The 23481-nt window shown below is 39.7% G+C and overlaps 1 protein-coding gene across 1 annotated transcript in view; it reads right to left on the bottom strand.

Moving 5' to 3' along the window:
• Positions 1–15011, bottom strand: part of si (sucrase-isomaltase) — a 236353-nt gene extending 221342 nt beyond the window's left edge. The window contains exon 1 of the mRNA XM_087993626.1: positions 14919–15011. The gene's annotated coding sequence lies outside the window, so the exon portion shown is untranslated. The remainder of the gene's footprint in view (positions 1–14918) is intronic.
• Positions 15012–23481: the final 8470 nt, after the last annotated feature.

Here is a 23481-nt window from a genome sequence, read left to right as displayed (position 1 = left end):
CGAATGGCCTAATTTCTGCTCCTAGGTCTTATATTCTTATGGTCTCTTACCATCCGTGTCCAATTATGTAGATTTAGTCATTTTTCGAACCATGTCATGATATGAGACCTATACACTTGTGAGTGAATAACCACAGGCTTTATTGGACATAATTATATACAGAGGGCGAAAAGATAGAACATCTTATTTAGAGACCTACCGACCCAGACTCTACTTATAGAGTGATAGGGGGTCACACAGCATGGAAACAGACTCTCAGGTCCAACACATCCATGCTGACCAGATATCCCAATCTGACCTTGTCCCATTTGCCAGCCTTTGGCCTGTATCCCTCTAAACTCTTCCTATTTTTCTACCCATGCAGATGTAATTGTACCTGCCTCCACCACTTCCTCTGGCAGCTGTCAGGGCTCCATCTCCACCTATCTACTCACTTTCCCAAAGCTCCACACACCACGTCATTAATATAACAGTCACTTTGTCCAAGATGCTATTAGTTCTGAAGCAGGTGCACAGGATTTAGAATTTTAACTCTGTTTCTCTCTCTTTAACTGCTGCAAGATACGGTGAGTTTCTCCACCAATTTCTGGTTTTGTTTCAGATTTCTAGCACCCACAGTTCTTTGATGTTAATGTGATTTGATACCACTATGGCATAGCTCATTTCACATATGCCTATTAGCATGTATATGGCTGCTGTAGGTGTGGATATGTTCGCTGAGCTGGGAAGTTGATTTGCAGATGTTTCGTTCCCTGTTTCGGTGACATCTTCAGTGCTTTGGAGCCTCCTGTGAAGTGCTGCTGTACTGTGTCTTCTGGGATTTATTTGGTCCTGTTTCTGCTGCTTGCAGTTGCCAGTTCCAGTTGTTCATTGTAATGGCTGGTATATTGGGTCCAGGTCAATGTGTTTGTTGATAGAGCCCGTGGATGAGTGCCATTCTTCTAGAAATTCTCTGGCTTTCCTCTGTTTAGCTTGTCCTATCATTGTTGTGTTGTCCCAATTTAATTTGTGGTCCCTGTAATCTGTGTGTATGCTTACTAGGGACAGCTAGTCGTGGCATTTGGTGGCTAGGTGGTATTCGTGGATGAGGATTGCTAGTTGTCTGCCTGTTGCCCTGCACAGTGTTTCATGCGGTCTTTGCATGGCATCTTGTGAACTTGTAGCACTAAAAAATGACAAGAACATAATCATAGTACCTGCGGCCAAGGGCAGAATGCTGGTTATCATGGACAAGACCGAATATATTCAGAAAAGCAGAGAAACTACTTTCATGGTACTCAGCCATGGACTCTATCAACAACCATGTTGACCTGAACCCAATATGCCAGCTACTAAATGAATGACCGGAACTGACAACCGAAAGCAGTAGAAACGGTACAAAATAAATTCCAGAAGACACAGTACAGCAGCGCTTTACAGGAGGCTCCAAAGCACTGAAGATGTCACCTAGCCAGGGGACGAAACATCTGCAAATCAACTTCCCAGTTCAGCAAACATGCCCACAACCAAGACAAATAACACCCAAGCTACAAACCTTTACAGAAACCTTGAATTTATCTGGCTATACCAAAATTCATACACAACATTAACCTTTAGTTACAGTAATCAAAAGGAAACAGAAATTGAACACACAGAGGCTGCCTTTATCTTATATTACAATCAAACTGCTGTTATGTTGAGCATCCACTCGCTGTGTCACACACAAGGTCATGGTCCTCCCAATAAAGGTTCTCATCTCCACCTTGAAAGAGTGCACTCTTCCAGCTCCTCAGCATCCATCACATCCCCTCAGGCCTGCTCCAGTTATGCAAAGTAAAGCATGTTAGGGTTATGTTCCACACTCTGATGCCTCAGCAGACCTGCCCAAGCAATTTAAGTAGGCCTATCAACTGTTTCACCATGGCCTTGGTTGAAGAATAAGCTACATTGAATATATGGTCTGCTACACAGGGGGTTACATAATGGAATCATCAACAATGGTCACAGTTGGTAGTCCTTGTCATCCTTTAATTACCCTTCTACTGTAGCAGGAACAAGAGAGTTCTCAAGGGTACAGGAGTCACAGCAGTTTCCAGGGTACTGGATGCAGGTCTCTAAGAAGTTGTATAAGGTGACCACAGGTCATAGATGAAATGGAAATCTTTTCCATTGACAAACTCTGTTGCATTGTGGCATGATCTTCTCAGCACGAAATGTGTGCAGTTGATGCTGACTTGCATCTGGGAAGCCAGGTACAGAACAACCTCATATTATCCGAATTTTGGATTATCCAAACAAGATCTCAAGATCCCTGTAAATGCATTTCAATTAAAATAGGAACATTTTATTCCCCATCTATTTAATGCATCATTTTGTAAACTTGTACAAAAAAACAGATGCAAGTATGCTTTAATAAATAATTAACTTCAAATATATACTCAAGACGTGACATAAGAGTTAAATTTTACACTTTTTATAAAAAGGCTCTCCAACGCTTATTCTCTCTGAGGACAGAAGTTTGTGACTGTGAACACACAAGAACAACATGTGCGTAAGTCTGAGCTGTGCGTTCTTACAGCAAGATTCCCTCTCAACACTGACTCACTACATTTTGCAAACCCAGCATTTTTTTTTCCTCAGCTCATTCTCCGGAGAGTTAAGTCAAAAAATGCGCTCGCACTTTTCGTCTCCATTGCGTTGCATCCCGTTATCCCATGACGACTCTTTTTTTTCCAAAACAAAGTACTTTAATATCTTTCAGCTGACAAGAAAACTTAATGTAACTTTTTGTCGATGATGGGGACAGCAATTCGTAGAGAGTTAGCACACGTGAAAATAAACAGGAGGAAAACCTCACGGGAGAAAACACGACGAAAACATTACCCCTTAAAAAGAATTGATGAGAGAACGGAAACTGAAGTCAGTGACAAAATCTTCCCTCTTTCTAGCGCTCCCCCTATATTTTACGCCTCTCTTTTTCTCTCAGGGCTCGGCGGTCACAGAGGAGGGAGGGACAACACTCGATTAGTCTGGATGGTGGGACATCACCAAAAAGAAGGATGTCAGCCGCTGTCGAGGTCCTGGATAAATGTCAGTGAAACATTTTACAGACTTCAGTCATTCTCTGGCCAAAAAGTGATTTTATTTGTAAAATATCACGAATGTTTAAGCAATACCCAATGTTTGTACATATTATATCAATTAAATGAAATGAAAACTCTGTAAACATTTTTAAAAATGTAATTATGTTCAGTTTGGCTTACTTTGTTTATGATCAGATCAGTTATCGGAACAATAGCAAAATACACCCCGCTCGTCTTTTTCGGCTGATTGAGATTGTTCTGTATATTGCTAAATGCTATGGCCCAGACTGCAGCACTCAGCTTGGGAAATGAGATGGAGTGCCGAGAACTGGCACAATTGGCATTGGTAACAAGGTTTGATGCAATTGTGACTGATTGAAAGACCCCACCAGTATCTTCTGTGGCTCCCTGGTGAGATAAAAGTCCAAGATATCAGCACAGTCAGATGCTCCAGCCTGGGCGCCTCTGCTCAACCAATCATTTCTCTTTTTCTCTTTTCTTTTCAAACTTCTAACTCTAAACTCACTCGGAGGGGAAACGAAGAGGCAACTCCTGGACTTGAGGCCCAGACCATGCTGGTGGGGGAAGCAAGTCCCAACCAGGGCCAGAGATGGAGATCGAGTCCCAGCTGGGGGGGGGCCATAACTGAGGAGGTGAATCTCAACCACGGGCCAGAGCAGGGGAGGTGAATCTCAACCACGGGCCAGAGCAGGGGAGGTGAATCCCAAGCGGGAGCCAGAGCTGGAGAGGAGAGTCCCAGCTGGGGAGGGGAGTCCCAACCGGGGGCCAGAGCAGGGGAGGTGAGTCCCAACGGGGAGCCAGAGCAGGGGAGGCAAGTCCCAACGGGGAGCCAGAGCAGGGGAGGCAAGTCCCAACGGAGAGCCAGAGCAGGGGAGGCGAGTCCCAACGTGGAGCCAGAGCAGGGGAGGCGAGTCCCAACAGGGAGCCAGAGCAGGGGAGGCAAGTCCCAACGGGGAGCCAGAGCTGGGGAGGGGAGGCCAACCGGGGACCAGAACTGGGGATGCAAGACCCTTGCAGACTGGGCCTGAAGCCCGGCATGGTCTGGAAACTTGGCCTATTGTGGTCTGGAGGCTAGGTGCTGGCATGGACTGGGGTGAAAATGACTGCAATTCAAATAATTTGTTTTCCTTTTTCTTCTTATGCTTAACTTTTATTTAATATTCTTTCAATTTTGTACCAAATACCTAAATATTTGTTCCTGGCACCATAAGCGATGACATTGCAAATTTTTCATTGCATTCATTCAAGTCCACGACAATAAAGCTAATTCTAGTTCTAATTCTAATTTTACTGCCAAGGGAGGGTCAACTTGTATCTGGTAAAAAGGAGGAGAAAGTGAGGACTGCAGATGCTGGAGATCAGAGCTGAAAATGTGTTATTGGAAAAGCACCCTTGGCCTGTCTGGCACATCCAGACACAAGTGTCCCCAGGAGTTACCCAACCAAACATTCAGGACCAATGGGTCCTCTCCACTTCAATTATGGAACTAGGCACTACATTAAGATATAGTGGAGGGAGAGGAAGAATTAAAAATGAGGGCACTTTGATATAAAATGGGTAACAATATACTTTATACTAGTTTTTTATGTTTTTTAAATGGTGTAGCTCCAAATGCCATTGTTCCACCATAAATCATACCTCGAGACAGACTTTATAAATTGTTCTTCCAATCTGAAATCATCTCTCACTTGTGTCCTAATCCCTTTTTTTATTAACAGCACAACTCCATCTCCTTTTCCATCTTGTCAATCATTCCTAAATACTGAATGTCCTCGAGTACTCAGTTCCCAGTCTTAGTCATCATGTAGCCAGGTTTCCATGATGACAATTAGATCATAGCCATGCGGCTCGATTTGTGCCTTTAGATTCTCGGTCTACCTTTTTGTGAATGCTGCATGCATTCAGATAGAGTGCCTTAACTTTGTCTTTTAACATCACTTTTGAAGCATGCTTATTGCTTGGTTTTGACTCCACTGTCTTCTCATAGCCCAAGCATATTTTTCACTTCCTGTTAACAACTTTATTTCCTTTGGAGCTGGGTTACTTTTTCAGTTCCCATTCCCTGACAAGTTAGTTTAAACCCAGCCCAATGGGTTCTAGCAAATCTTCCTGCAGGGACATCAGTCCAGTCATATTAAGGTGTAGCCTGTCCGACTTGGACAGGTCACAACTGCTCCAGAACAGGTCTCAATTCCTCTGTGCTTATGCTGTAACACATGGCACTGAGATTATTGCTCTTGAGGTCCTGCTTTTTAATTTCCTTTCTAACTACTAGAAATCTGCTTTCAGGGCCTCAGCCCCTTTTCCTACCTATGTCATTGTTATCAATATAGATCATGACTCCTGTAATGAAGGAGTTTTCCCAGAAGGATATCCTGCAGCCCCTCCTTGTCCCTGGCACAGAGAAAGAACACACCACCTTGGAGTCATTTTTCATGTTACAGAAATGCCTGTCTGATCCCCTGACAAAGGAACCCTGCTTAATTATCACTGTTCCGTTCTTCTTCCTTCTCCCCTATAAAGACGAAATCGACATGAGGGCATGAGCTTGGTTCTGACTCCAGTTCCCCAAGAACTTTCGTCCTCTATAATTTCCAAAATGGAATACCGACTAGCAAGCAGGATAGTCTCCGGTAACTTCTGCACTACCTGCCTGATTTTCTTAGGCTGTCTAGTAATCACTCATTCCCTCTAAACTTACACATTGTGATCACCTCCCTATACATGCTATCCATGTAGTCATCTGCCTCGCGGATGCACAACAGTGACTCCAGCCACTGTTTAACTGCTGAAACCAGAAACTTAAGCTTATGTAGCGGGTGACATTTTATGCAGATACATTTTTTTGGGACACATGATATGTTCATGACTTCATATGTACTGCAGGGTATATAAACCACTTCGTTCTTAAAGTCCTATAGCACAGAGACAGGTCCTTTGGCCCAAATTGGTCCATGTCAACCAAAATGTTCATCCACGCTAACCCCACTTCCCTGCACTTGGCCCATATCATTCTAAACTTTTCCTATCCATGTATTTGTCCAAATGCCTTTTAAATGTTGTTAATATACCCGGCTCAAACACTTCCGCTGGCAGCTCATTCCATATGTGTACCACCCTCTGTGTAAAAAGGTTATTCCTCATGTTCTTTTTTTTTCTTTCCCCTCTAACCTTAAACTGATGGACTCTAGCCTTTGATTCCGCAACCCTGGGAAAAAGACTGAGTGCATTCACCCTCTCCATGCCTCTCATGATCTTATACACTTCTATAAGATCCACTCTCAGTCTCCAATGAGCTGCCAGAGGAAGTGGTGGAGGCTAGTACAATTTCAACATTTAAAGGTCATCTGAATGAGTATGTGAATAGGAAGCGTTTAGAGGGATATGGGTCAAGTGCTGGCAAATGGGACTAGATTGATTTAGGATATCTGGTTGGCATGGACGAGTTCAACCAAAGGGTCTGTTTCGATGCTGTACGTTTCAATGACTCAAAAGAAAAAAGTCCTAGCTTGTCCAACCACTCCGTATAATCAGACTGTTTGTCCTGGCAACATCCCTGTAAATTTCTTCTGCACTCTTTCCAGTTTAATAACATTTTTCCTACAGCAAGATGACCAATACTAAACACAGTACTCCAAGTGAGATCTCATCAACGTCCTATAAAACTGCAACATAACTTCCCAACTTACATACTCAATGCACTGACTGTTGAAAGCCACTTTGCCAAAAGCCTTCTTCACTGCCCTGTCTACCTATGACCTCCACTTTCTGACTTGCCATTTGTAATTCTAAAAACTATTTATTCCTTTTAGAATAAGTATGAATTTACTATGAAAATTTAACAAGAACCACTTTAATGATTTTCAGCTGCTTTCCCTACATTTGTAGGTTATGCCACCATTGGACTTAGTCCAGGTCGATCTCTTGATCCATCCCTTACTTCCTCTCCTACCCACCTCGCACTCTGGACAATAAACCTCAATTAAAGCACCATTTGCCCCTTCTGTCATGAATTCCAACTTTGACGCAAATTCTCAGTGGCTCACTCTGTTTCTGTCTCACAAAGGTGAAATCTTCCTCATTCTGATCATGTTTGGAGGTGCTGGCATTGGACTGCGGTGGACAAAGTAAAAAATCACACAACACCAGGTTATAGTTCAACAGGTTTATTTGGAAAAACTAGATTTTGAAGTGCTGCCTCTTCATCAGACAACCACCTGATGAAGACTCAGCACCTTGAAAGCTAGTGCTTCCAAATAACCCCGTTGGACTATAAGCTGGTGTTGTGTGATTTTTAACCTCGTTCTGACCATGCTGCTTACAGTGATCTTTGGTTCCCTACTACTCCTGATATTGTTTCCATGAAAACAGGTTCAAAATATTTGTGCCTTATTTCTTCTGTTTCCCTAATTGCTATTATAATTTATCTTGTCTCTGCCTCCGCTCTCTTCCCATTTACGTATTTGTAGAAGCTCTCACAATCTTGCTAATTTCTTGTTTGTTTGCCATTATATTCTATTTTCTCATTCTCTATCATTTTATGTCACAATTTGCTGGTTTCAAAAACATTCATTCCACCAGATTACTACTTTCCTTTGCAACATTATCATCTATTTAGTCTAATATTATCAATAACATCTTTGCTAGATATGGATGGATCACATGTTGCCTGAAGTATTTATTTTTCCAACAGAATGCATATTTGTTGAAAATCATGAAATATCTCCTTAGAATTTCGCTGTGGCTTAGCTACTGTCCAATTTCCTTGTGTAGCAAATTCATCCGTACACCTATGTAATTGGTCTTATTTAAGTTTAATAGTCTAGTTCAGAACTCACATATGCCACTGTTGAACTCAATGTGAAATTCAGTCATTTTATGATCAATCTTCTCCCGAGGATTCCTTACTATGAGATTATAAATTATGTTTGGACAAGACAAGATCTAAAATAGTTTATTCCCTACTTAGTTCCATGATTTACAATCAAGAAAACAATCTCGTGATAATTCCATATTTTTGCTAGCTTGGTTTGTCTAATCTACGTGAAAATTTGTGGCATTACTTTTTAAAGAGGACCATGAATCAACAGTAGGAACTCAATAGTTATGAATGATGGATAGAATAGATGTAATCCAATGAGGTAATGATAGGTAGTAACTAAAAGATCAAAAGAATAGTGAAACTTCAAATGGTAAGTATCTGCTTAATCAAAATATGGTCCAAATGCTGGAAGATCTAAAATTTTAAAAAGTAAATAGAAAATGCTAGAAATACTTAGCTAGTCTTTGGAGCTATTGAGAGAGAAACAGTGTTAACTTTTCAGGCCAATGATTTGGAAAAGCTGGAGATGTAATGGACTCTAATGAAATAAAATGGCATAGGATGGAGAACAGTATGTTAAAACAAGGGTGAACAATCCTTTTAAAAATCATGAGAAATCTCAAAAGACTATCGAGGAGATGGAAAAAGAGATCAGGACTTTACAAAAAAAGTAAATGATAGTGGATGGATGGTATAGTAAGAAATGAATTGGTATTAATAAAAGCAGATAATATCTAAGAGAAGGTATTATCACTCATGACTGAAGGCAAAGATGGTGAAGTTAATAATAAAATGCACCTTCCAATGTTAATATTGCTTGTGAGACTAATTATGCATTTGAGATTGTAGTGGAACAATTGTTTGTGATAATTGCATAAAAGTAATTGATGACAAAGGTAATCAATGATTAAGGGCCACAATACGGTGCACCGTATAACATAGGAGATCCAGACAGGTTATTATTAATATTATAAATTATTATTGTTAACTTGTTTAGAAAGTGACAAAGTCATAAGTGGTACTATCTAATGTAATTTAATTTGGAAAGAGGGATGTGAGGATAATAATGGTTTCAAAGATTGCCCTTTCAGATACCCAGCCTCAGACATCAACCAGTTTTAATAGCCAAGAGAATTGTCGGGCATAGATTGGACTTGGTTTGAAGTTATGCTTCGTAGGATTTACATTCATTTTCCTTTATGTACTTAAAATATTTGCCAATTAAACTGATCATCAGCTTGTAAAAATTCAGAAATGTATATGAAGGAACCAGTTGACAATTTTTGAGAAAAATGGGATAATACATGACAGTTAGATTGCTCTCATATATTTTTCTTCCTCTTGGCTGCTGTTTCTTTCGATTTGTTAGCTTCTATTGTCGCCTGAATCTGAATAGAATCACTTTGCTGCATATTCCAGCGATGCATATCAAATATATGCTTTATTTGATTGACTGCTTTAATATTTTTTCCCATGAATGAGAAATTCATAGCTCACTAGTTGTATTGCAGCTTTGCATCAAATTTCTCTAGTCGGGTTGTGCCTTGGGTTCAAAATTAACATCTCCAATGAGCTTTACTTTTGCGTCAACTTTTTCATTTGAGAATCAAGTATCCCTTTCAAAATCTGTGTCACCTGAAGTAATATAGAAAGAGCTGCTGAATGAACTGTTCAAAGCATTGAGAAAATAGAACGGTTATAGAAAATTCACATCAATGAACTGTTTACTGTTAGTAAGTCAAGTAATAGCATAAATAATTTACCAATAGCATTCAATTATTATGTAAACTTGAATATTGCCCATGCAAATAATTTCATCATGGAAAACTGTGTGCTGCAAAACTATCAAGAAAATAATTATTATTTCAAACAGCAGATTAGATCATCACAGACATATTTATTAGTTTTATGCCAATAAATATCCAAGAAGAGACATTATAATTATTTCAAAATGCTCAAATCTTAAAAAGCGGAATTCTTAAAATGAGTTAGCTGTGCTGGGAGTTTATAATACAGCACCATAATTAGGTTTCTTATTATGTATTTACGCAGCAAAAGGCAAGTTGAATTCTGTTTCAAAATGTGTCCAATCGCAGACTTTTCCAGAGATGATATTGAATTTTGAAATTCAACATGTAAGTTTTTTCAATTTTACATCATCTGCTCAGCCCAATACATTGTCTGTGAGCCAATAGTTAACTTCATAATGAATTAGAAGAGATAATCTATTAATGTTTTTGTTTATCATACGTTTTATTAACAAACCCAAGCACGGTCTTCCCAAGATAGACAAAAGTGATGCCACTTCTCACCCTATGTATTCAATGACTGATGATGTTCAACATGAATTGACCAAATAGTTAATCAGGTTGCTACAACCAGTTCTAGACAAGTATTCAAAATATACAGAGAAGGATTCCTCCATCTTTGGGAAGTCTACACAAGACTGCATGCTTTAAAATGTCGCACAGTCAGTAAGTTAGCAGATTTGTAAAATTCTAAGTATTTCAGTATATCTTTAAGAGACACTGTCATGACATCATCGCTGTATCATAACTCCAGCTGCTTGAAGAATGATACCCTGGTATAAAAATGCTAATCTTTATAATCAAATGTGTCTGTGAATTTAATGTTTAGAAACAACATTGAGCTGCAATAAACATTCTGTTGGGTTCTTCAATACCACTTTATCCAAGTCTGATGCTTACATTATGGGCAACATCATAAACCAGGCAATCATACACTGCTGGAGGCAAAACTCATATCACTGCATATCAACAACAATGCCATGTCATTGTGCTCATTCAACACTGCCAACCTATTTTCCAATACGCAGATCAAGAATAGCATAGTACATAAGTACAAGAATTGCTCCCAGAGAATTGGACATGCACTGGTGGGATACGTTGAGTTACACACCAGTCAAGTGTTTATGGATTAAGACTCTTTCCTTTTAATAAAGGAAATAGGTTGATCAAGGTGAACTTTAATGGTGACAATTGGTAACAATCAATTAAACATTGGAACTGGAGCTAATCTACAGTGGCCTCCCTTGAAGCCAATTGAGCCAACTCCCTAACAAGATCTGTTTAATAATTCTTGGACTGTCTTGATCAAAGCACTGGTAAAGTCCAAATAGCACTGATCAGTGACTATCTGGGATATCTTGGACATGTCCTCAGTGGATTCCAAAAAACAAGTTTGGTATGCAGGTCTTCAGTATAATGGTACTTTTCAATGCCAATGGAATTGACTGCACACCCAGAATTATTCTGCAAGCCATTCTGCAACATCATGCCTACATCAGTAACAGACTCGTTTGACAGCTGTAGTTTTCATTGCCACCAATATTGTGACATCTGGCAATACCTCAGGAGAGTCCAGGAAATGCTGAACTATATTTGGCCAAGTCCTATGATGCCATCAACAAAATGTGGATCCAATATTGTGTTGTTGGGTTTCCACTTGAGGACATTTCAATGTGATTCTACTGAAGTACCCACCTGCCTCACATCCCAATTGACAGGGCGAATAAAGTCCTGTGTAAAAAAAAAAACAATCTGCACTACCTTCACAGGAGAATAATATTCCTATATCATTTGCCTTTTTAAAAAAGAAACTAGGCTTGAGATCAGATTCTGACATTGCTTCTGTTCATTTCTATTCAATCTATCATTCAGTGAGGACTAATTACATTCTCTTGTGCAAGTGTTTCTGTACTGGTGGCCAAACATGAAAGATGTGTGACGGAGTTAACAAAGGTGTCAATTAGACGTGCCAGGCAGGTCTTTTAAGTATTCACAACTTATTCTTGAATTCCACCCAGCAGGTAAATAAATGGAAACTACTTTTTTTTTTAAAATGGAGATTGGATGTAACATGTCACTTTTAAGTTATCACAGTTTAATAATGCACCTGTGATAAACTCATCGCGGGAAACTAATGATTCAGTACACTGTTGATTGCCTCTGCTATTAATAACCTCTTCCTAAAATCATCCCTCACAATTACACATTCTCCCACTGCCTCGTATGTTTCTCTCCTCGTCCGTGAAACACTTCCTCCTTGTCAATATTTACAGGTCTAACTTTGCCAGTACTCTCCCTGAGGTAGTTTACAATTGGCTATGTGCAATCTTTTCATTTGCAAAATGAATTCAGACCAAGAAAGAATTGATTGACATAAGCAATTAATTTCATTCAGATGTCTGTATTTATATCATTGCGATACTACTTTCAAGTGCAGGTTTGCATGAATCATCCCTCCTTTGATACTTGTTCCATTATCCTTCAATCACATGTTGTGAGGTGGCATCATGGAATGGTGGGAAAGAGCTGTGCAAATACTGAACTTTCTAGCATTATATCACTCAGCTGCTTACACTATATGAAAGTAATTGACTGTCTTTCAGGTCATGCAAAGGGACTGTGGGCAAATGTGAGTTTATTTAGGTTTTTTTTTCTGGCACCATTCTGTTGTGAGCGGGATGGTGAAGGTAAAAATGTCTGGCTTAAATCACTGTCCATTACATCTAGTGCAAATGGTGCTTGCATGTCTTCATTTCCAAGAGACAATCCGTTTTAAGCCTCATTCTTTGGTGCAAGTTATCCAGTGAAGATGTTCTTTTTGCTGCTTATAGAGTCATAGAGTCATAGAGATGTACAGCATGGAAACAGACCATTCGGTCTAACCCATCCATGCTGACCAGATATCCCATACCAATCTAGTCCCACCTGCCAGCTCCCGGCTCATATCCCTCCAAACCCTTCCTATTCATATACTCATCCAAATGTCTCTTAAATGTTGCAATTGTACCAGCCTCCAACACTTCCTCTGGCAGCTCATTCCATATACGTACCACCCTCTGCATGAAAAGGTTGCCCCTTAGGTCTCTTTTATATCTTTTCCCTCTCACCCTAAACCTATGCCCTCTAGTTCTGGACTCCCAGGGAAAAGACTTTGCCTATTTATCCTTTCCATGCCCCTCATAATTTTGTAAACCTCAATAAGGTCACCCCTCAGTCTCCGAGGGAAAACAGCCTTGTCGATTCAACCTCTCCCTATAGCTCAAATCCTCCAACCCTGGAAACATCCTTGTAAATCTTTTCTGAACCCTTTCAAGTTTCACAACATCTTTCCGATAGGAAGGAGACCAGAATTGCACACAATATTCCAACAGTGGCCTAACCAATGTCCTGTACAGCTGCAACATGACCTCCCAACGCCTGTACTCAATACTCTGCTGGCTTTTTCTCCTTTTTTTGTTTATCTTGAGTACATTCAGAATTCCCTCAAGTCGATACCTCTTTGTGTGTTGCATCACCACATTATTTCCCTCTCTCCCAATGGCTAATAATTTGTAAGGGTCAATAGTACAATTGTAAATTCATCCACACCTCACAGCTAACTTGATACATTCCAAGTTAATTCAGCACACAGTCATGAAAATCATGACAAGTACTTTCCATTGCTTTTCTGTCATGCTAGTAGAAAGTCAGCCAGATAGTCGACAAATAGAATCATCATTTATATCCGTGACCATTACAAAGATATTCTTATGTTAAAGTATGTTTTTTGTTACATATTCTTCTGTGCAAAGCATAGCAATGACCAAAGCAACCTCCATATACATTAGTAGTGCACTTGACAAATGGGCACAGGTTCAAGGGTCAGCAGTGCCAGGCACTCTATCCAACTAGTACTAATTTGGATTATTTCTGCCCTCATGCAGGGTACTGAGATGTGGCATGTCATGTCAGGCGATAGATCAACTACAAGGTTCTTCTATATTTCTCTCAGAAAATCATACCTTGCAGTAACCATTCTTGTACAACTTGCACAAGCAATTTGAATTTTTATTCACTCTTTCTGACATTTTACCATTTCCTCCAGATTGGAAGCTCTATAATAGATAGTGTTCTTTTCTTTTTACATCTTTACTATGAAAAATTTACCTGTGTATTTATGAAGAAGAACACACTAACCCCACCTCCCTGTGCCACACCAAAGAGCATACTTATAAATTACTATGTTTTCCTTTCAACGCTGAGGCCCTAAGATTACATCTGATCACTGTTTTGACACTCATTGCATTATAGCATTTTCAAATAAATTCTTGCAACATTTGTGACATCTATTATTAACACAGAGAAATAGTCACATAGTTGATTTTTTTTTCCTTGGTGATATAATAATATATTTAAAATTACTCCAATTTTAGATTTACGGCAGTAATTATTCCATGAGAAGAAGTTTGTTATCATTGCAAAGTATTTGGATTAACACAAATATATGCCAGTTCCACCTTATGCAGACTCTCAGGATTGAGGATGACTATACTAACAGATTTAGCATTTCCTCATTTCAAATGTATAGTTTTTAACACATCCAAAAAGTATTAGAAATTGACCATTAATGTTAGCTTCTTAATGTTAAGCAGCTGTCATAGAATGACCTTTATTATTTAATGACTTCTATCCCATCAACTCTGAGGCTCCGTTTTTGATTACAGAATATGCAATCTCTGCCAAAATACAAGTAGTCTGTTTCCTGTCACTGAGGAATGGATCAGATAATTTATGGCATTATGTGTGCTGTTTCAATTCATCATGGTTGCTATATATAACATGGGAATACAATCTTACCGATATTAGAGATTTGGATTCGGAATGTTACTTTACTAAGTGTAACCTCTGCAATTAATACATAGTTAAAACAGAAATTAGAGTTCCTGCTTATCCTAGTCAATTTCAATATTGTGAGCTCAATGCATTCCTCAAATGACATGGTATAAAATCTAAGGTTACAGAGCTAATTGTAGGGCAGTTAGACTAATGTAATTACAGTCAATGTTTCAAAAACAAAATCTGTGTGTAAAAGAGAAATGTTTTTTAAATCCTTTTTTTTGTTCACTACGTTATGCTCCATGTGACTAACAATGCGCAGAGGCATATGTAAACAACCGACCTGTTAAAAATGTTGATCTAATTCTTTATAAACATGATCTTACTTACTATTTGCTCTCAACTTTTATTTTCTCCCGCTCGTCGTTTTTATTTCTCAGTTTCAATTTTCTTTTCCGTAATACTTTTATATTTCTCAGTTGCTGCTACATATCCTCATTGTGTCTTCCTGTCGTTAGTCTCTTTCTCTACTGCATTTTATTTTTGGCTTGCTCTTAACTGGGGCTCACCTTACCAAAACTCCAAATCTAAGATCTATCAACAGCATGTATGTCATGCTTCACAGTGGTTTAGGTTTCAGTCCAAATTGTTTAAATGGATTAATCATCATCACTGAAATGTGAAGAACAGACATGGTACAAGTTATCCAGGGTAAATGTAACATGCTATATGTATTTTTGACTTCTCATTTTATTCTGTCTGCATCTAAGTTCATGTCAGCATCTCTGAAGACATTGTCAAATTATAGCTTTCAAGAAAATTAATATAACTTAAGAGCATCCATACTGAATTTTAATTTAATTTGCTAATAGGGTGATCAAAGGTTTATAATTTTATGTAACATACATTATATTGATATCACTATTGGATTCTGATTTCCAAGTAGAGCCTGATGGGTGTTAGTTACTTCTGTCAAAGGTTTTCTTTCTTTCAAAAACATGGCCAGAATATCCATTTGGAGCATAATCCAGCATTTATCAGAGAGCAAGTGACCACATGTCCCTGTGGTGTTAATGGAAACTACTCTTGGATTTATGACAGGTAGCATAAACAGGTAAAGCTTTGTTTTTAGTTTAGTTGAGTCTTCAATTGTGCACATTTAATAGTCTGTTCAGCAGACTCCAAAATTCAGCTCAAAAACAAATATATTTTCTCTCCTGAAAGAAGTATAAGCCAGTTGAGGGAACAAGTTAATTCAGCAAAAAGGTTTACTTTGTGAAACATTCAAGCCAGGAGAGTTTGGTCAGAAATCTGCTGGTTTTTAGAATTGACAGAATTTAGACTCTCAGATTTGGTTCATGTCAGCAGATACGGAAAAAATTCTCTTCGAATGTCTCCACAGTCCACAGCAAAGTTAAACTGGGAAGGAGTCAATTAGATATAAGCTACAGACGCCAAGTCCAGAACTTATTACAATCCACTCAGATTGAAAAGATAGTATTGTCCAAGGCTAAGAGAATGAATGTGAGTTGTTCATTGTTTTATACATACGATTCATTTTTTCCATTTGTAATGGAATGAGAATAGATTTTATTTAATTCAGTCTGTTGGGGTACTGTCGTGACCACAGATTAAAATCTCAAAGTACGAGTGATGTCTTAAGCATTTAGCTCCAACATATTTTTCTTGAAGAGGACTGTGAAGGTAAATTCCGTGACTGCCTGGCAGAGTTCTGCTGGGAAACCATGGAATATTACACCTATACAGAGCCAAGGAAATGTCAAACAGAAAGATTAAAAAGGAAGACATAATGAGAGGCTGACTAACCTCAGCAGGAGGTGCCTTTCTTTTAAATTAGATTACCCACAGTATGGAAACAGGCCCTTCAGCCCAACAGGTCTACACCGACTCTCCTAAGACTGACCCACCCAGACCCATTCCCCTACCCTACCCTACATGTACCCCTGACTAATGCACCTAACACTATGGGACAATTTAGCATGGCCAATTCACTTGGCCTGCACATCTTTGAATTGTGGGAGGAAACCCACACAGACACAGGGAGAATGTGCAAACTCCACACAGACAATCGCCCAAGGTGGGAAGCGAACCCGAGTCCCTGGTGGTGTGAGGCAGCAGTGCTAACCACTGAGCCACTGTGCTGCTGGTTTTATATTTCCAGAGAACAGGCTAAAAACTGATTGCAATATCTAGCCAGTGTGTGTTATGGTCTTACATTCTAGTGTGTGGGCCAGAGCCCATTATGGTCACAGTTTGAGATCAGCCTATAAACACTTATGCTCTGGAGGTAAAGAAATGGAAAAGACAGTCTCTCACTTCTGAGTATTGTCAGCCAATTACCATCAAAAGGAACCAGAACAAAAGAATCGTGTGAATTGCATGCTGTGTGGATTTGCGATTTTATGCTACTATTTACTTTGAAAAGCCCATCTATTCATCAACAATGGCCAGGCATGCTTAGACATGGTTTTTCTCCAGCACTTCCTACTGGATGATTGTAAAAATTGAGATGACTTGAGAGCCAGCTCCTGATCTCTGCCTCTCCCTGGTGTTCTATGTTCTCTTCTCCAAGAGACTGATGAGCATGAAGGTTAGTGTGTTGACAAGATAGAAAGATAATGCTTAGATTCAATTTATTATTGTCATATGTACCTAAGTACAGTGAAAGTTTTGTTTTCCATGTAGCACAGGTATATCATAACATACAGATCAAAAGATAATTGAATAGAGTGAAGCATGCAAACTTTTGGCTGCACGGAATGTATTCAAAAATCAAGATCAACATTAGATTTTAAGTTTGAAAGGTCCATTCATCAGTCTAAAAACAGCAGAGAAGAAGCTGTTCTTGAACCTGTTGGCAGATGTGCTTAAGCATTAATATCTTCTGTCTAACGGAAGAGATTATGACCAAGGTGGGAGGGATCTTTGATAATGTTGTCTGCCTTTCCATGGCAACAAGAAGTATAGATGGAGTTAATAGATGGGAGTTTGACTTGCGTGATGGTCTGGGCTGTGTTCACAACTTTCTGTAGTTTCTTAGGGTCCAAGGCAGAGCAATTGCCGTACCAGATTGTGATGCATCCAGATAGAATACTCTCCAAGGTGCATCTATAAAATTTGTTCTGGGCCCTTATGAACCTATCAAATTTCCTTAGCCTCCTGAGGAAAAAGAGGCATTGTTATACCTTCTTCACCGTGGCATCAACTTGGGAAATCCAGGACAGATTGTTCAATATCACTACCACTGGGAACGTGAAGTTCTCGACCATCTCCACCTCAGCTCCGCTGACGTAGATAGGGATGTGTCCTCCTCCTTGCTTCCTGAGGCTGATGATCAGTTCTTTAGATTTGCCAACATTGAGAGAGAGAGATTGATATCATTGCACCATGACACCAAACATTCTATCTTTTTCCTGTAATGTTTGTGCAATGTTATTGTGAGGGATTGACGTGGCACTGCACAAAACTGAGGTTGTGTGTCAGCAGTAACTGTTCAGGTGGGGATGGGAAACACACGGAAGGTCTGCTGGTGTGAGGAAATGCCTGAAATGTTGATTTTCCTGCTCCTTGGATGCTTCCTGACCTGCTGTGCTTTTCAAGCACCACTTTAATCTAGACTCCGATCTCCAGCATCTGCAATCCTCACTTTTGCCTGAGGAATGATGTGCTGGAGAAGGTATGGCCAGGCAAACTGTGGAAGTTTGAGGTAAAATACACAGCAGGATAGAAATGAATGTGGCATGTAGCTCAATACTTGCGCTCTGATTTGGCCATTGAATCTCTTCTGAGACTGCATCCTTGAACAAGCCAGCATACTCCTGTTGCTGACCTCCTTTGCCATTTCCAGTCACATCCTTCTGTTTTTTGAGGCAGGCTTTCCTGTCACATGTCCAATGAACAGAATCTCCCAGTGGAAATTACAGCCCACCTCATAATCCTGGAGCACTCTGAGTCGTGATGGTACTTTGGCATTCTCTTGACAAAATGTAGCAATGTTCTGCAAAGATTGGCCCTGTCTGAAGAACTTTACAGTATTTCAAGCCTGACCCTCACAAGATCCTTTAAATAGCGGAGCTGAAATAGATTGTATATTGTCATCAGGAAACCCAGAAATCAAATGTAAATGCAGTGGCTGTGTTAAAGACATTGACAAACATGCTGCAGAAATTTTCAGGTTCACTACAGGCTGCTTGCCTCCCCACTGTGAGCAGATCAAAAAGTTAAAATCCAGCCTTTTGTTCAAGACTCCCTGATGAGGGCATCTAGCCTGTCAAATCCTTTAAGAATTTTATATGCTTCAATGAGATCTCACTGATTTTTCTGTACTCTCATGCACATATGCATATAAATGAATTTAAATTTAGAGTGCTATAAATCACATATTTAGTATTTTAATTAAGACACAACAAACAAAATTGTTGAAGTGGCAATATAGTTCAGTGATCCAAAAAAAAACTTTTTATTCTTTCTGTAAAATGACTGGGGAAAAATAATGCACAATCCAATATAGGGTTTCACTGCTGGCAGGCAATTACTCATGCAATGTCAAAGCAAATCCGACATCACCAAGGGACTTTACAACAATGTTAGTTAGGGAAATAGCCTGTGAGTATGATGACTTGCGTGGTTTATATAAAGCTCAGCAGGAGATGAGCTCCAATTGCACAAGGCATTGCTGGAGATGAGGGGTCTTGCAAGAGTCAAGCGTGGGTCTCAAAATAAGGAGCACAGGGCGCTATGCTTTATTTGCAACACAGCACATTGTAGGTAGAAGACAAAAGCCAGCCAGTTATATCAGTAAACAATGCCACAAATTTAATTTAATCAGACTCCGCAATGCTTTCCCCCAGGATATATACACAAAAGCATTTGGAATGACCCGATCTATAAGAGTTAAAGAATAAAGGCAAATATCATTACTTTGAATTATGTTTTGGAAGATAGATTTATTTGTCTCATATATGTTTTCTTTACTTTTAATTAATGCATGCACTTTTATCATGGTCTGCACCTGAAATTTAATTGTATTGCAGGACTTTTAACACTTTGTGCTATACTTTGAGGCTGCAAATTGGGTGGGCCATCCAACCCTCCACACCACACACACTCATCCCCATCCCCATTGTGCTTGTGCACAATATGGTGCGATAATGTGAGGTCCGCAATCTGATGTCTAATACCATCGTGCCAGTCTGTGATACAAAAGGCAAGTAGACACAGAAATCAGAAGCCCATTTGCCATTTTGAAATCACCAATTTTGGCCTTCTTAAAGACCCAGCTGAACACAATATTTCATTGTCCACTCTATTTTTATTGGCTGTCTCCCATCAAAAGGTTTGGGAATAACTTACTTTGAGAAGGTGGCACAAAGGTAGATGGAAAGGCCTGGTAACAGGATCATGGCTGCATGTGAATGCAGGGCCTATGGCTGAAGGTGGCAACTCAAGTGTTCTCAGGTTTTATTTATCCACATGAATAATGCTGTTTAGGGCACCACATGAAACACGGGGAGTGTGAGAAGGCAGGGGCAGGAACAAGTGGACCATACATCTCCCACACCACCTCACTCACCCAAACAAGAACAGAGATTATCTTGGTCTGCACCGCTATTTGTATATCGCAGCCATAATCAATATGATGAGAATTAATTCCTGAAGATCTTCTAGATTTGATGGAGGAAGACAGTTCCTGAAGGACTAAGAAAAGAGCTCCAACTAAACCTAGGAGCAAATTACTGCAGATGCTGGAACCTGCACTGAGATCGCAGCGGGTCAAGCAGCATCGATGGAGAGAAAGCAAAGCTAATGTTTCGAGTCTAGAGGATGCCAACTAACCTTCCATCCCCTTACACCAAAGCAGTAAAGTCCACAATAGCTGGATTCCAAATATCTCATTCAACTGCATTCGCGATTCAAAAGGAGAATCTTGGATGCTTGAGAGCTGGAAAATGGGACTTTACTGGTATTTGCTTTTGGAGGGATAAGTGGATCAGATGCTCTTTGAAGCTAGTTCAAGACTTACCTTATCAATGAAGACAGAATCACCTATTACAGCCAGACCCAAAGTATTTATGAGCAGTCCTGGCCACTTATTTTTAAAAGATTCAGCTCTCCAAAGTGATGAGTCATGTTTTCCCAGCCACCACTCGTAACTGCTGTTTAGAAACCAGATATATTGTGGTAACCCAAATACCTTCTTGAGGAAGGGGAACACTCCAAATCTCCTAATCCACAGGACTGTTGAAAGAACCACTTACATTGTAAATCCAGTCGTTCTTTTTTTTGCCAAATCATTGATACCTGGGAAATACAGGCAGCAGCTATTAATTTCAAATTAGGCCTTAAATTGCACAATCGAAGCCCAATTTATGTATTTGCATCAGCAATCCTCCTTTCCATCATGGGATAAACAGGTAACCTAATATCTGTCATGTCAAAATGGCAGCAGGTGTGTGCATAGTCTGTTAGAGTCAAGTTACACATTCACTGTTCATTGTTCATTGTTCACTCCTCTTCCACCACTTTCTCTAACCCTCTGTCAGGGGATTATTTCCCTCCATGCTCATTTTTAAGGGATCTCATCCCTTTCAATTTGAGCTGCTAGCCAATTGCTGCATTTCACCAGATATATCCCTGCCTCCTTCAAATCCTCACAATTAGGTGAACTGACAATACATTCTCAAAGTGGTACTGGGAGTTCATGCATTAATCAAATGATCTAACCTAACAGAAATTTAATTCAGTCTTCTCTGTGCTTATATTTGAGTTTATACAAGCAGGTAGACATTCCCAGCACAGATTTTTGCTAAGACTACAAAATAAAGATTGATTCTGTTAGAGAATTATTTCTCTAGCCTCCAATGAATTCAATTTAATGTGCAATATCAAAGAGATTTTTCAATATGCAAATTATTCATATGTTATAAATGTAATAACTTTCAAACATTCTCTTTTTAAGTTCGCCATGAGTCTACACATTAGGCTACCAGTAGCAATATTGCATCTTTTCTCAAAGATGGGTGGTACAGTGTGATTAAGTTTCTATTTGCATATTACTAGGTGTTGCATTTTTAATTATTTTGGTCTTTACCTACACTAAAAATTGGACATCTAATTCTTTCCCTTAGTGACATGAGGCTGAACTTTATACAGAAATCATCTGAATGTCAATTTTGATAAGTTTCATGGAGGCCTCCTCTCCATGAAGTGCAGTATATTTTCTCACACTAATCCCTGCAGTTTGCTTCATTAACTTCATGCTCATATAGTAGTTTGCTCGCACTATTCTCCACTCACTATAAGAACAAAGAGAATTACAGCACAAGAACAGGCCCTTCGGCCCTCCAAGTCTGGGCTGATCCAGATCCTCTACCTCAACCTGTTTCCTATTTTGTAAGAATTTGTAGCCCTCTGCTCCCTGCCCATTCATGTATCTGTTTAGATACATTTTAAATGACATGATCGTGCACACCCCTACCACCTCTGCAGGCATTCCCAGGACCCACCACCCTCTGCGTAAAGAACTTTCCATGCATATCTCCCTTAAACTTTTCACCTCTCACCTTGCACTCGTGACCCCTAGTAATTGAGGTCCTCACTCTGGGTAAAAAAGCTACTTGCTATCCACCCTGTCTACACTTCTCATGATTTTGTAGACCTCAATAAGATCTCTGTCTTTCTAATGAAATAGTTCATGACCCCTTTTAGCCCTCTTAGTTCCTCATTTCAGACTGGTCCTACTTTCCTGATTTTCTTCCAAAGCTTCGTCTGTTTTCAGTTGCCTAGACATTATACATGGTCCCTTTTTCCTTTTTTCACCTGTTATCCATAGTTCCATAATCTTGCCATTTCTATCCCTTATTTTCACAGGGATATGTCTGTCCTGCACTCTAATTACCTCTTTTTAAAAGCCTCCCACATATCAAATGTGGATTTACTCTCAAACAACTGACCTTAATCCAAATTCCCTAGCTTTTGCCGAATTTCGCTCTAGTTGGCCTTCCCCCACTTTAGCATTCTTCCTTTAGGACCACTCTCGTCTTTGTCCATGAGTATTATAAAACTTAAGGAATTGTGATTGCTCTTCCCAAAGTAATCCCCGACTGAAATCTTAACAATCTGACTGGGCTCATTCCCCAACAACAGGTCCAGTATGGCACCTTACATACTGCTCTATAAAATTCTCTTGGATGCTCCTTACAAATTCTGCTCCATCTAAACCTCTAACACTAAAGATAATCCCAGTCAATATTGGGAAAATTAAAATCTCCTATCACCACTACCCTGTTGCTCCTACATCTGCCCATAATCTGTCTACGTATTTATACATCTATTTCACGCTGTCTGTTGGGAGACATGTAGGACAGTCCCAGCATAGAAAGGGTGCGGTTTCTGAACTCTGCCCATATTGCCTCATTGCTCAAGTCCTCCATAGTTCCCTCCTTCAGCAGAGCATGATATCCTCTCTGACCTGTGATGCAACCCCTACATCTGTTTTACCTCCCTCTCTATCTTGGGATATTTAGTTGTCAATCATGTCTTTCCCTCAACCAAGTCTCAGTAATAGCAATAACATCATACTCCCAGGTACTAATCCAAGCCCTAAGTTCATCTGCCTAACCTACTACACTTCTTGCATTAAAACAAATGCACCTCAGACCATCTGTCCCTTAGCGTTCATCATCTACTCCCTGTCTACTCTTCCCTTTAGTCATGCTGATTTCATTATCTAGTTCCTTACAGGTTTTAGCTACTACCTCCTTACTGTCCACTAACCTCCTCAATTGGTTCATATCCCCCTGCCATATTAGTTTAAACCCTGCCCAACAGTGTTAACAAAAGCACCCCCGAGGACAATCCCACCTCTGGAACCTCACAGGCTTCCTGGTGCTTGGACCAGCAAAATAAGTTTTGCATCACTACAAGACTGCCA

This window comes from Chiloscyllium plagiosum, unplaced genomic scaffold (genome assembly GCF_037043375.1).
Source record: "Chiloscyllium plagiosum isolate Xiang-an unplaced genomic scaffold, Cpla_swu_hap1 HiC_scaffold_13, whole genome shotgun sequence".
In the NCBI taxonomy this organism is placed as follows: Eukaryota; Metazoa; Chordata; class Chondrichthyes; order Orectolobiformes; family Hemiscylliidae; genus Chiloscyllium; species Chiloscyllium plagiosum.
This window is presented reverse-complemented; position numbering and strand designations above follow the sequence as displayed.